Source organism: Crocodylus siamensis, chromosome 4 (genome assembly GCF_052110815.1).
Source record: "Crocodylus siamensis isolate JL-2025a chromosome 4, ASM5211081v1, whole genome shotgun sequence".
NCBI lineage: Eukaryota > Metazoa > Chordata > Crocodylia > Crocodylidae > Crocodylus > Crocodylus siamensis.
The window spans coordinates 19,876,214-19,891,041 of record NC_143398.1 but is presented as its reverse complement, the minus strand read 5'-3'; the positions used below and the strand labels follow the sequence as shown (position 1 = coordinate 19,891,041).

Below are 14,828 nucleotides of genomic sequence, written 5' to 3'. Positions count from 1 at the left end.
CTTTTTGGTTTGCAAGTATTTGCATCATACCAGAGTGCTTGGGTTTGCAAAGAGATATTTCTAATGGTCATACAAGGCTCTCAGGTTTCAAATTATAGAAAAGAAGAGATCTTCCTGTTGCTTGGAAAAACTGAATAAAAGTACAAGAAGACCTGATTCTCCTCTTTGTCATATTGGAATTAACTTCATCAACGTGAAAGGAGTTGTCATAACTTGATCTGGCTTCCTTTTGTGAACAATCTGTTTGGCTTGGATCCACAAGCTTGATCCCACATGTTTCTAGGCTAGGTTGTAGTCCAACCACAATCAACATCCACCCAATTCTTCACTGAATAGTCACACACTCCCATCATCAGTCTGGCACTCCATCCTAACATATAGGATTCAACAGTCCAACTACCTAACCCCTGAAATTAGGATCAGCTCTCCTAAGCTTCCCTTTTAGCTACTACATGTTTTTGGAGAGCCACTGCAATTAGACTGTTAACCTGGTTTCAGTCTAGTCCCCTTTTTTGTCTATATAGATCATGTTCTGACGGGTTGGTACCTGTTTTAACTCAGGGGGAAACCTGCCCACTTTGTGGTGAGATGAGCAAAATCATTCTGTACTACACTTCCCACACTGCTCTCTCTTATTTAGAGGATACAACTTGCTGAGATAGTTTAATCAAGGAAACATACTTACCTTGTGATTTCTAAAATCACAGTGGCCACATCTATACATGCGTTAATGTGCCGTAGTTACTGCGCATTAAGTTTAGTACCTTTAATAACAGGTACTAAACCAATGAGCTTTAACTGGTGCTACTATACCAGTAGCACACTGGTGTATGCCTTTTTAGTGATGATAATACACAGTAGATTCACTGTACTGTGCATTAGCACTTTTGCATGGCTTTTGTCGTGACCTGCTAATGCACAGTAGAATGAGTCTACTGCACATTTAGCTGCTCTTATAGATGCTTCCAGTAACTATTATTCTCAAAGTATGTATAGGTTTCAGATACTTAACGAAAATAGTAAATACCTATAGGCTGCTCCCCCTAGGTTTATGCTTAAGCACTTCAGCATCATAGGATACAAACTCAGATACCTCTAATGTTCAGAAACAGCAAAGAAACAACTGTTCAAAAACAGCAAGGAGATCATAATTCATGTAGGACTTTGCTGTGAAAAGGTTTATCCAAAGGGCCCTGCTACACATTCAACATTAAACATGAATAGAAAGCAGCTACAGTTATTTTTTTTCATGCACTAATTTTGTAGCTGGTTGGCTATTTTATAGCATGACAGTCATTTTTATGATGTGATTATTACTTTTCACTTGTGACTGTTGAAAATGTATTGCACAATTCATTGTTAATTGTGCAATATATGTAACATGTAACAGGGGCCATACGCTAGTATACACCCAATGATGATAGACCTAATAATCTCACAAGATCATCCCTTTGTATAAATGCGATGGGTTGACATATGCTTTTTATCTTATGCGACTGTAGCCTCAGTCACACTTAGCTGCTGAATATCTGTGAATACAGTACAGCTCTTCCTTCTTTATGGAAATAATTCAGTATCACCCGGTGTTTTTAGGTGTACTTGTTCCTTTGCTAATCATTTAAATTCCTTGATATTTGCACCTTGATATTGCCTTGTCCTGAATTTTGATTAGCTTTAAGAGATCCTGGATACATTTTAATAATGTCTATACATGTTATTTCACATTTGTAAAGGGTTAGGTACACAAAAGTGTTAGGGGCATGAACACGTTAAAAAATCTGACCCTAATGTCATTTCAACTTTATTGTTTCTCCCTGTTATAACTGTACCTCGCTCACATGCACATTCTGGAGAACAAGATGTACTTTCCAACAATAGCCCTGACTCAATGTGCTACTGCTGTTTAGTGTAATGGGACCCTTAATCGACTGTTTAAGGATCAGCCAGTCAGTGCTCTCAGAGAAAACTGCTATGAAAAAAGGATGCCAGAATAAAGTACAAGAACTAATTTATCCCTCTATCAGTTCCCATCTTTACTTGTAGGAAAATAAAAATCTGTGGAAAACTCTACCAGTAAAAAATAAGTATAATCAAGGCACAACTGGCATAAAATCTTTTGACTGAGTTTTAATTACTCCTCTAGTTATAGGACAAAAATAAGTGCATATGTGTTGGCGGGGAGGGGGGGGCAGGAATGGGTACAGGACTTTACCTGGCAGATTGAATGAGATAATTTAGTGTCAACCTTATTTTATAATGGTCTGGCTCTGCTCTATAGAGGGAGGAGAGTCCCTACACCTCTCACACGCTTGTGCACCTGCTTTGATCCCTTCAATTGGAGAGGGGGTACCTCTTGGAGTACCGCTTGGGTTACATTACATTTCCCTTTCTGGGGTATTACATAGATTAATTCTTCTTTCTGCAAAATAAAAAAAAGGAATGCCTGTAAACCTAACTTCCTTCACAAAATACATATCAATCAGTTCATGGCACACTAACTTATTCTTTATGTTAGCCTGGCAGTGTGAGGCAGATCACACTCTAGATTCTGGCCCTTATAGTTGCAGCATCCAGATCAATCAAATCTCAGATGGCCTGAAATTTGCCCAAATCAACTCTAATTTAGTGGCATCCAGAATATCAACAAGTTTCTCAGGACCTGTGCAATGAATGGTTGGCTTTCCCCCTACTTGATGTATTAATACAATGGTCAATTCATAATGTAAGTTACACATAAGGTAACAAAAGAGCACACAAGTGATACTTCCATGGGGTGGGACTATTAGCAAGCCTTTCTTGGACCGGAATTCCCCCTGCCCTAATAAGGGCATGGTGAGATCGAAAGATCACATCCAGTATTTGCATAACAGATACGTTTGGAAAGCAAACATAAATTCATTCTTTCAACGCTCCTCAAAAGGAAAGCAAATATTAGCACCGGCATGTTAGTAATGAAAGTATTGATATATAAAACTTGCCCACAGGCATATAGCGAGTCATAACAAAATTGCAAAAGCTTACGTGGATGGAGAGACTCAAATGTGTACCTATTTTGGGATGTGAACAGGGGAGGGGAAGACATAGGCAGAGCTGCAGCCAGGCATTTTGATGCCTGGTACACATCATGAGCAAAGCACCCCTATATGTGCTGTTACATGATATTGTTTCCATTTGACTTGGTGCCCCCCTGTGTGATGGTGCCCAGTGCCATTGCACTGCAGATATTGCCCTTGTTAGGGTGCTGGATATAAGGTGTTTGTCTTACGGGAAACATTTTGCGGGCCCAGAGTCAGGAGACTTCCAGTGACTTTGGAAAGGCACTTGCATGTATGAGCATGTATGCATGTGTGTGCATACATAAGAGCTTAAGTGCTTCTTGGATCAAGGCCACAGTGTTTAGCACAGAGCCTTTGTTTCTGAGTTCCACAGGAAGAGGCCAGATGCACGATTTGTTTTATTTTCAAACAAAAAATTCCCAACATAAACATCAGCAGTGCACCAAGTAACAACACCAGGCAAGCACATGCAAAGACAAGGTTCCCTTAGGCATACAAGTAAAGAATATACTGCAGCAAGATGCTCACACATGTAAACCGAGGGAGAGTCAGAATGGGGTCTGAATTATTGAAAATGATCTGTTACTTGGTGCCATTTGGTGAAAAACTAAAAGCAAATAATTTAGTAGCATTGCTATGAACATCAAGAACAAGTCCTCTCTATCAGAGATTATTTAGTTATCTCCACTGAGGTAGTAATATCACCCCAACTCTGTTAGAATTTTGTTCTTGGTAGTGGTCTCCAGAAAACTTGTCTACCTTGTACAAAATGCACTAAGAAGTTTCAGCTCTTGTATACCCAATAAACTTTCCATGATGGGTTGCCTCTAAAGTCAAAAGCAGTGTAGTTGCTAATTAACCCACCAGGACAGCTGGCAGACAGTGCTATACTTCTTCCACATTAAAGGGTAGCCTGCCTACAGCAATGCAGTGCTGTTTGAAAATTTAGGATTAGAATATATCTGTTAGGGCTGTGTGAAGCTTCGGTTCCTGATTCATTTCAGCAGAGATTCAGCCCAATTTGGTGGTTGAATGTCTGAATCCAAATTGAATCAAGGGACCCTTTAGTCTCTTCAAATTGAATTAGAAACCTCTGAATCTATTCAAGGAGATTTGGAAAGATTCAGCGATTCGGACATAGGCACAGCTTTAAATGTTTTTTCTTCCTACCTCAAGGTAGCAGGTAGCTCATGAATGCTGTGATGCTGGAGCGGATAGAGCATCCCACAGGAGTACGGCAGGTCCCCAGCGCACTGGGCAGCAGACCTGGAAGTGAACCAGAAGCACTTCCAATCCACTTCTGGGTCTGTGTGGAGTGCGCTGGGGACCTCCCCTGTGCCCCCCGTGCTCAGTGATTGGTGCCTCCTGGGTCTGGGGGAGCACCCGGTGTCCTCCCATGGCTGATCACCAATTTTCAAGCCAGGGGGATGCAGGGGGGTGCCCCCTGTGAGCTCGGTGGTAGACCTGGAAGTGGACTGGAAGTATTTCCGGTCCACTTCTGGGTTTGCCACCAGCACACGGGACGCTCCATCCGCCCCGGCATCGCAGCATTCATGAGCTGCCTGGTACCTTGTGTTTTGTAGAAAAAACATTTAAAGTTTTGTCTACAGTCAAATTGCCAATTCTCCAAATCAGCATCGAATCTTCAGATTTGGATTCAGCTGAATTGAATGGGGGACAGTGATCTAAATCAACAAATTGAATCACTATCCTCGATTTGGGCCAAATCTTAATTGAATATGGCTTGTTTTGCACCCCCCTAAAATCTGGCTTATCTTCAGATGAACACACTCAGGTTGGAAAATCTTGCCCATTCACTCAAATACAGCAGGACAGAAACTCTCACTCACAGTCATGTGAAAGGCTGACCTGTATTTCTGAACCTGGGAATCCTGCCATTCTGGTCCTGATGCTTAGGCACATCCCAGAACTGTCCTCTGGGGGAAAACAGACAAATAGTCTGTTGGGAAGGGAGAGGAAGCTTGTCATGGAAAGTGGCAGCTGGAGGGAAAAGCAAGCAATCAGGAAGGAAGGACTTTTTAACTACTTTATTCAGGGGTTCAGGGATACAAAAAGGGTGGCCGCTTACAAAGCAAAAAAACAAACAAACCAAGAACACCATATCATTGCATTCAACACATCACACCGTGACAGACACCCTCGCTACATGGCACGTCGTGCCTTACATGCTAGTCGTGGTCAGAGTGCCAGCCACACAGTCATAGCTATAAATAGACAATTTGTACCCTGCTCCATCCAATCACACACGTAACAAAACCTTCAACTTCCCACACAAAAGGAAAGCAAAAAAGCATCCAGGTGAGGGCCCAGGATGCGGCACAAGCTGGAAGTCGTAGTCTGACACTGAGCCAGCCCGGTCGTGCAGACCAGTCATGACATGAGAGCGCGTATTTGAGACGGCCGTCCCCCACATGGCACAGCACTCCCTCAAGGGCCCAGCGTGTCTCGAAGGTGGGCACTGCCCGCCGGAGCGCAACGTGCTCAAACTCCAGCGAGAGGCACGTCTGCGCCACGAGGCGGAAAAGCTGCAGGGCATCATCTGAGCTGGTCCTGGCAAGCCGGTTTTGGCAGCTCTTGAGGACGGCCAATTTGGCCTGACCCAGTAAGAAGTTGGCCAGGCAGACGGGGCCCCTCTCAGCCACCCGGTATGGGCAGGAGCACACGTAGGTGGTCTCTGAGAAGCTCCTGCCCAGCTCTCGCAGCAGTGGGTCGAGAGTGACAAAGAGTGGCCGCAGGCGGGGACAGTCAAGGAAGGCAGAAAGAGGGTCTCCTCAACACCCCCTGGGCAAAGAAAGAAAGAAGGAGGGGAAGAAGGACAGAAAGCAAGAAAGCAAGCTTCAGTTAGCAGTATCAGACTATACAGTGACATAAAAAAACTGTTGCCCAAAGCTGTAGGGAAAGGGCCTTTGTGAAATTACCTCTCCATATTTTTGTGATTCTGCTGAAGAAGTGGGAGTGTCCTGCTCCAGCTTCTCCAACACCATCCTGAAAGAGTAATAGGGAGAGGCTTTTTGAACCATGGGTGTAATTACAGGGAGGATATGTACAGTACTGGCCATGGGCCCTTCATGGTGTGATTATACTTCTGCTATCTTTTCCCTGTATAATTTTAAAGTTTTCTTTTGAAATGCAAAGTGCAGAAGACAACCCTGCTCACTGAGGACTGATGGAAAGATACATTCCTTCACATTTCTAGCTACATCAGCAGCAGAGGAGAAAGCAACATCTTTTTTTACTCCAAAAAATATACACCTCTGCCCTGTGCTGTTTTTGTGTTCCCATGCTTCCCTTGCACCTGCTGGAACCAGAGCTGCTCCCTCTGGACCACCACAAACATCTTCCCTGACTATGAGTGGCAGGAGGTGTTTAACTTACGCCTACAAGCTCATCCAGCTCTTCCTTTATTGGCTGATGTCTCTAACATACATTTTCCTATAAGATTTTGGGACTTACACTTTTCTGCACACACACTTAAAATTTTCTGTGGCTAAAGGCATACCTTTTCCTGTAAGTTCATTAGTTTTGGTTCATCAGCTGGGCAGAGAAAAAAGTGCATAACAGAACAGCAATGACTTGCAAGAGACTTGGAGAAAGAACACAGAGCAGGTGACAGGGGAGACCTTCAGAAATGCGGTGTGAGGGTAATGTTTTAAGTGACATGAGTTTATACATCATGATTTGAAGGACAGGGAGAAGGGAGGATGTCAAAGCAAGAAGGAAGAGTTAAAGAGAAAGCAGGACAGAGAGGAAAAATGGCAGCTTTGGGGGAAAGGCAGTGCCTAGGGCAGGGGGGGGAGTGACATGTAATGGGAAGGATCTGAGACTCAGGAGTTGAGAAAAGGGAGGACATTTGTGGTGAGGGAGGAGACAGACAGCAGGGGAGATACTAGGCAGAGGAGTGACTGGCAATATTACAGGGTGGAAAGAGGATCAAGAAACTTTAGGGTGGAAAACAGTGAAGAAAACTGGAGGACTATTTCAGCCGAAGCACTGAGAAAAGGAAGAGGAGAGCCTGCCAATAAGCTACTGGCTATTCTTGGGAAAGCCAAGCTGAAGCTAGTTAGAGGAACCCCAAGGAAGTCAAAGGAAGAAGAGAACTAACCAGGTAATTAGAGCTCATCAGAGAGTTTCAGTGCCTGTGAAAACACACAGGAAAATGGAAACCAAATTCCAGAAACATTTTTTGTCTTCTTTTTCTCCCCCCTGGCTAGTTTTGCAGGTCAGGGATGAGAAACCTCGTAAGGAAGGGGGAAGGAATAATTGTCCTGTACAGGCAGGAAACAGAATTATTCCCTCTAGTCCTTCTCGGGCTCCTATTCTGGTTCGGACTCCTATTCACCACCATCGTCTAGAGGCAGTGACGTGGCTCAGGTGCACCGTGCCTGTTGCCTTAGACTCAGGAAAAGCTAGAGCCTGGAGAAGGTTGTAGCCATGAAACTGGACCTAAAGAAACAGAGATACATATTCTTCTAGCCAGCAAACAACTTGTCCAAAGTCCGTCGATGTCACCAGAAACATCCCCATTACCTTGAATGGGCTTTAGGTCAGCTTCTAAGTAAAAACCTTCTTTGGGTAGTTCCCATTTGATTTTACATTTCTGCCACTGTATTTTACATCAGTAGCTATGAGAATACCAGGTCTGAAAACTTAGTAATTATATCAGACACCCAAGCTATCGCCATTTCGGAGGATTAGTTAGGATTAGTTTGTGTTTGCAGAGGGCTCTGGAGGTAATTAAACCTGTTTTCCTGGATTGTCAGTATGTGCCTGTTACATTACCTCTGAGCTCAGGGCTATTGTAGTGGGTAAAGGGATCACTACAATGATTTCTCAACCCTGGTTATTTCTGTGAAGGAGAATGGGGCTGGGGAGGAATGGGTGTGTCTTGACCCCACTTGTCAAATCTCACCATATCTCCTGAGGCAGCTTCACCACTAGGGTGGTTGAAAGGTCTCTGCAACTTGCTTTTTTAGTCTGTGGCTGATGAAAGATCAACGGACTCTTAGAGGACTGGGCAGCCTGGGTTGCTATAGGGTTGCTACAGCAACTTGAGTTCTCTGTGAATAAGAAGCTAACTTAGCAGGCTCTTCTGTGACTCTTTAGATCCTGCTGGCAGTGGTATTGACAGCAGCTCTCCCTCAATACAGGTATGTTCCCATATCCATGAGCTAAATGCAGTTTCAGAGCATGCCACTTGTCAGCATAACTTCTCCTCTTTAGCTGAGCTGTCACTAGACTCTGTTGCCAGTAAAATGCAGGGGCTTTTTTAGTATTGCAATATGCAAGGGAAAAAAAGTTATTTAGCTCATTTCTTTTCTGTTTGCAGTTCTATTAACTGTGTATTTGCTTAAGGAAAGGTTTAGGCAGCAAAGAGTATTTTCATATAGTTTTAATCAAATGACTTCAGACATGTTAATATGTAACATCTTATTTTTTTTAATATTTACTACAATATTACCACACACAGAGTGCACACACACACACACACACACACACTTATACACATACAGACATAGACATGTACATATATGCATGCATATATGCACATTTTGCAGTGTCAGAATTCATTATGTATATGTGTATATATGTATTTATGGGTGTGTATATGTATACAGTCACACATGCATATAGTAGCTTTCACCACTATTATTGATTGCTTTTATTCTGCAAAAGAAACACAGGGTGGCAGCAACAGTAAAATTTATACACAGGTATAGGTAACATACATTTTACTTGCATGCATTTGTTTATATGTGTGCATATATACAAATAAAGTGATTATGGTATCCAGCAAAATGTTATAGGTCAAGATCATTTCTTACATAAATTATTTCAATTATATCTTATAATTAAATAATTATCCTATTTGATAAAGGTTTTTATGTAACATAAAGTAGCATTGGATTCAGAGTTCTTGAGTTAAACCCAAGACATAGTAAGCACCTTTAAAATAACATGGTCAGATTTCTAAACAATACAGTTGTACTCCTATAGCTCTTTAATTCACTGTTATTGATGTTAACTCGGATTCCTTTTGGAGAATAAAATAAATTCTTAGTAAATCAACAGGTTTTCATCATCTCATTTGCTTTAACTTTTACTATTAAGATAAATATTTATTTATGTGACCTGTGAACATATAAACATAAATGATTGCAGGAAAAATATGAAATACGTGCTTTCTTTAGTTCTTTTGCTAAATTCCTTCAGCAAGGCTTGTGAAACACTTTTATCAGGTATACTGCTAAGAAAATAGTCAGTGATGTAAGTTTTCCTCAGTTGTATTATGTCATGGAACAACTCAAAGTCTAACTGATAATTTTGATACAGAACTATGTCAATGGCTTAATCTAAAGAGATAGGGTCAGTTGCTCAATTTATGTAAATATGTATAATACATACATATTTATCCATGCAGAGCTACTCTGATTTCCACCAGCTAAAGATCCAACATGTATTTTTCACAAAAATACATAGATCTCCACGATGTTACCCATGTATTAGCCCCTCTGCTCTATCCCAGCATGGAGCCATCATTGACAGTTTATATCTTAGTGGCCTGACTTGGCTAGTTTGAAATGTCTTTTAGTAATATTGCATATTCTAGTCATTCTGCACACACTGCTCATAATCTGTTCTATGCCCTCTGAGGCTTCAGCTGCAGCCAGGAGTGTGTCTCATACAGAAACTGCGATTGTACTTTGAGTTTTCTTCCCTCTGGTGATTTGAGTGTTTACATTTCATTTGTCAAAGCAAAGCATCTTACCAAGTGAAGAACAAACTTGAGGTTTCCTTTTTCTATGTATGTGTATGTGTGTGGGCATGTGTATGCCAAGTAGAGATGGGGAAAAAATCCTTTGCATAATAAATGTCTTTAAGCTGTAGGCCATTGGGCAGTCTTGAGGGCCAAGATCATAATATCCTTGAATGGGAAGGGAAGTAGAAAGGAGGAAACTAAATGGCAATCCTGTTACAGTTTTTACTGGAGTCACGTAACTACAATGTTTTCAGAGATCAGAGATCTGCAGGAGACCTCTTCCTCCATGCTAACCTTAAAACATCCCTGGTCTTTGGATAGTGTGATTTCATAGTTCTGCATAGCTGATGTTTTTTCTAACATTTCTCTTAGAAGGAAGGGGCCTTAGTATACTTTAGCTTTTTATGTGGTTTTCTGCAATCTTTTCCTATAGTCTGTGAATGTCCTACCAAGACAGCCCCGTGTCCATACCTGACTCCACCTTACTCACAGAAATGTGTCCTTAACAAGGGGACTATGCCACCTGCAGTAGAGATGTTATGTTGTAGAAGTGGCTGACCTTTCCACATTGTAGGAAGCAGTGACTTCATACAGAAATGACCCTCTCTGTAAGCAATTCCTGGCAAGACACTCCTGAATAGGGTGTAAAATACTGGTTTGAAGCTGCTCCTAGAATTTGATAACAAAGTCTTGGGGACAGTACTCTAGGACTGCAGCCAGGGTTTTCTTAGAATTTTCTCCATTTCTTCTTTTTCTTAGCTCAGAGCTGTGTGTCCTACAATCAATAAAAGAGAGCATAGAAACAGGCTTTCTAGACTGAGACAAATTGAACAGATGTGTCCAGGGAAAGATTCTAGGGTGAAATTCCACTACTCGTTTGCCAATGAAGTACTTGACTTAACACGTTGCCATAGACTTTCCAGCTTTAGCTCTTCATTCCCTGGGAGAAAATTATTACAACACAATGTTTTACATTGTACTGTAGCCAGCCTGCACTGATCCAAAAGTTTTTTGAAATATTGTGCAAAAGAGGAGCGTGTACTAAAAATCAGAAGGGATTACAAACTTCAATACCTCTCAAAATTGGAGAGATTAAATACTGGAGTCTCTAGTGGTTCATAAAGGTTAGGGACAGACATTACTCATGAACCAATTTAAGTGATCAGAAACTAGTTTAAACCTGTAACATAACAGAAGTTCACTGCACATAAACCAGTTTCAAAATGGCTGAAACTGGTTTAAGATAAATCTGGTTGAATGTAATATCAAACTTAACTGATTTGGGTCAAACCATTTTATGCATGTCTGTCCCAGACCCCTTTATGGTTTAAGTTAAACCAGAGTCCCCCAGCATCTCCGGTGCTTTGCATCCCTGGGCTGGGCTGGGCTGGGCTGTGCTAGGCTGTGCTGTCTGCTCCAGTGGAGCAGGGTTGGTTCCACCCCTATCCTTCCTAGGCAGAGCACTGTCACTGTTCTGGCTGGCTGAGGGACTGCAATGCTTGGCAGGTTTCCCCCACTCCATCCCCCTGGGGCTGCTCAAGAAGAGATCCCCTCCCCCACCCATCTCCCAGGGCAGGGACTCAGCATCTGGTCATGCCTGTTCCCTCCCCCCATGCTTGCTACTTCTGAGAGGCATCTGTGTAGGTCTCCAATTTCACTGGAACCAAAGGCAGACAGTTAGTAGGTTGTAAATGCAAATGTACCCTGAAGATAGAAAGAGCTTGAAACAGGTGAGAAAGATGTTTTCTTTTGTATGGCTTGTGGGGTTATGAAAATTGTTCTGACAAGCAACCTGCTGGATGCAATCTGCCAGTCTTCAAGAGGAGACAGAGAAAGGTATTAGAAATGAGCTGGTTTGTAGACAGTCTGAAGAAGCAGGGAGATGGAGATTGAAAAGCTCAGTATCAACAGATGCAGGGTCTAGCAACACTCCCAGCCCTTGAGCAGTGAGCGGGAAAAGCCTAGGATGGTGAAGGCAATGTGGAGGTTTACACCCCTCCCTAATCAGAGTGTCCTACTGAGGCCTGGCCTTGCGCCCCATCAGCTCAGCCCTATGGAAGGGAAGGGAGGGCTGCTGTAGCACCCTCTGACTTCTAGCCTGAGCCACTGCAGGCATGTGCCTGCATTTCTGGAATGAAAAAGGAATGTCTGTCCACCTCCAAATCAATTAAAGCATTACAGGTTAAACTAACCTGCAAAGATTGAATCAATTCAGGCACAGGGTTTTTGAATGTCTGTCCTTAGCCAAAGGGACTACAAACCATCCCACTGTAGAAGGCCAAGTTATGCTAATGCTAATCATCCTACCCCCGATGGAGTTAAGAAGAAGCTTAGGACACTTCTGTGGTGGGAGATTAGACTGTCTGTGTGCTAAAAGCAACTTTTATTTCAAGCAACTGTAGACTGGCCAGGATTGAGAAATGTGTTTTTTGTGTGTATCCTAAGATATATAGGAGACTACATCAAATCAGTTCCACTGAAAAACAGAGCTGGAAGATTAATTACTATTTTTTATGTGATATTATGACATGGTCCAAGGGAAAACAAATCACTTTGCCAAATTCTATGTCAGTCTCTGTGACATGAAAAGCTAAAATCTCCAGGTTTAAAATGATGTATTTTGAGAATTTCTCTCATTCACATGTCCTCTGGAAGCTGCAAGGCTGGTAATTTGTGCCCTGATGTAGCAATTGGTGAAATATTATAGGGACACTGTTGATGAAGAAGGATATGTGGGGTTTTGAATGTCTCTGTGAGGGTTTCCTCCTTGATAAGAGTACTAATTACCGTAAAGCACACGCTAGCCCAACTGGTGGGAAAAGATATTTTCCTGTTTCTTTTTTCATGGTAATTTCCTAAGATATAACACCATATAAAATGACAGATCTGATATAATCTTGTCCGCTTCCCGCAGCCTTGTCTGTTTGCAACAGTTATTTCTTCCTCTTTTTGTTTGCCTTTGCTTCAGGCTTGAGTGAATCAAGCCAGTAGTTTCATTCTAGTTTTTAATCCCAGATGTTCACATCATAAAATCTATCATCACTTACATGGATATTTGTCCCAGCCAAAACAGTAAACTCCCTTGTTATTCCCTATTTAAGAATATTAAATAAGAAAAATAATTACATAGTTTTTACATACTTAATACTTACAAAGGACCATGAAGATACAAGGCAAATAAAATATAAGGAGTTTTGCAATGATAGGTGTTGATAAAGGTGTGGACATACTAGAAATACCCTGTTGGATATGGTGTATGTAGAATACTCTCATGTTGCTTCCCATGTTTTCCATATTCTGAGGATAAACAGAAGGCTTCATTTTCCATGAAAAGCCAAGCCTTTAAGTGTCAGGTGTACTAAATTTCAATCAGAGAAAAAGGAACAGCTACACATCTTTCAGTGCAAAATAGGGCAGCTCTCTCATCTGTAGCAAATAAGTTGTAAAATTAGCACTTGACATCAGCCTCCATGTTCCACAACCCCATAAACGTAATTAATGTTCAGCTTTAATCAATAGACTTTGACTTGGGATAGTTGGTTGGGGGCCAAGGGGCCATGCGTTCTAAACACATCTCCAATGACTGCTTATACTTCTGTTTATTTTAAATCCTCTGAGACTGAGCAAGGCATACTCCTTAGTACCCAGAGGGAGGTAAGTACCATTTCCCACTCTTATTAGAAGAAATTAGCTGAGGTGTTGCAGGCATCTGTCTTGTGAAGGTTGAATTGGACAAAAACCTGGCTGGGGTCATCTGACCCCAGCACTCTTTCCTGCCTAGGGAAGGGGGTCAGACTCGATGATCTAATAGGTCCCTTCTGACCCTAAAATATATGAAATCTATGAAAATAGAAAGTTCTATCCGCTCTTCAAACGTATTTCAGAATAACTACGCTAGGTACTTCCAACAACTCAAATTTCTTTACAGGCTGTTGGGTTTTTTTTCTGGGATTCGTGCTATATGTCTTATTTGCTTAGTATTTGCCACTTACATGACCCTGCAAAGACAATAGACTGAACTTCCTTTTCTTTGGGAGCTTTTCTGGCAGGGAGGGAATTGATTTGCAGAATATGCGTCAATGGAGGAAAGGCAATGACCTGCATTACTCCCTGTAGGAGGGGTAGCAGTAAGATGCTGCGCTAAGACCACTGGTGCAGTACGAGATAGAAATTTTGCTGCTGGAGGATCTACAGAACATTTGTAGAGGCACTGCCTAATTCATTACTGATGCATGAAAAATGGCTTGCCCCCTTAGGGATATTATTTTCCCTCTTCTCTCAACACTTGTATTAGGCTCTATGCTGAGGGACAGAGGGAAGGGTATTCAGTATCTCTGTTCAGTATATGACACTATCATTTAGGGCCAACAGTTGGATACCACTCCATGACAGCAGTTGTCCTCCAGGAACTTTATTGTTAGGTGGCTTTCAAAGGAGTAGGGCATTAGCTACTCTAACTTTATAAGAAGATCCAGTTATTTAAGGTGTTCTGTAGGGTCAAACACTTGTTTTTATGTAGGGTACCATAAGGATTTCTGGGACCTTGATTTCTAAGTGGAATACCTGGAGAAAATTGCTGAGATTGCAACATGTAAGAAAGAAGGCTTATTCTGCAAAGGGAAATGATACAGGCCATGTCTACATGAGCGGCTGACTGTGCAGTTCTTATATAGATGCAGCTTGTATCATTTCCCTTGTCAGTTCTTACATCTATCATTTAGTACTTGCTCAAGCATTACCGGCAAAGTCCTCTTGCTGCACTGTTATTTTTAGCTGCTATAGTCCAGTAGTGTCACCATCACGGTTCATGTCCATTGATGCTATATCACTGTAGCAACAAGCATAGCATCTTGTGTAGATGCACGCACACTGCGGTTGTTGAAATTAAAAAAAAAAAAAAGTAATTCATGCAAACAGTACAACAGTACTCTGTTTCCACTAATCAAATTCCACAAGTGACCTTAAAAGTGTGAATACAGTCAGATTTTGCCTTG

General features: G+C 41.9%; 1 protein-coding gene across 8 annotated transcripts in view; it reads left to right on the top strand.

The window, feature by feature from the left end:
- CD36 (CD36 molecule (CD36 blood group)) overlaps nucleotides 1-14,828 on the top strand; it is a 93,392-nt gene that overhangs the window by 33,136 nt on the left and 45,428 nt on the right. For 2 of the 8 annotated variants that reach the window (XM_090041899.1, XM_090041897.1), the window contains exon 1: nucleotides 6,944-7,182. The exons of 2 other annotated variants lie outside the window; for them this stretch is intronic. The gene's annotated coding sequence lies outside the window, so the exon portion shown is untranslated. Of the gene's footprint in view, nucleotides 1-6,943; nucleotides 7,183-8,036; nucleotides 8,225-11,467; nucleotides 11,565-14,828 lie in introns of those variants that run through there. 4 more of the 8 variants (XM_090041902.1, XM_090041898.1, XM_090041901.1 and 1 more) reach the window with 3 other exon arrangements.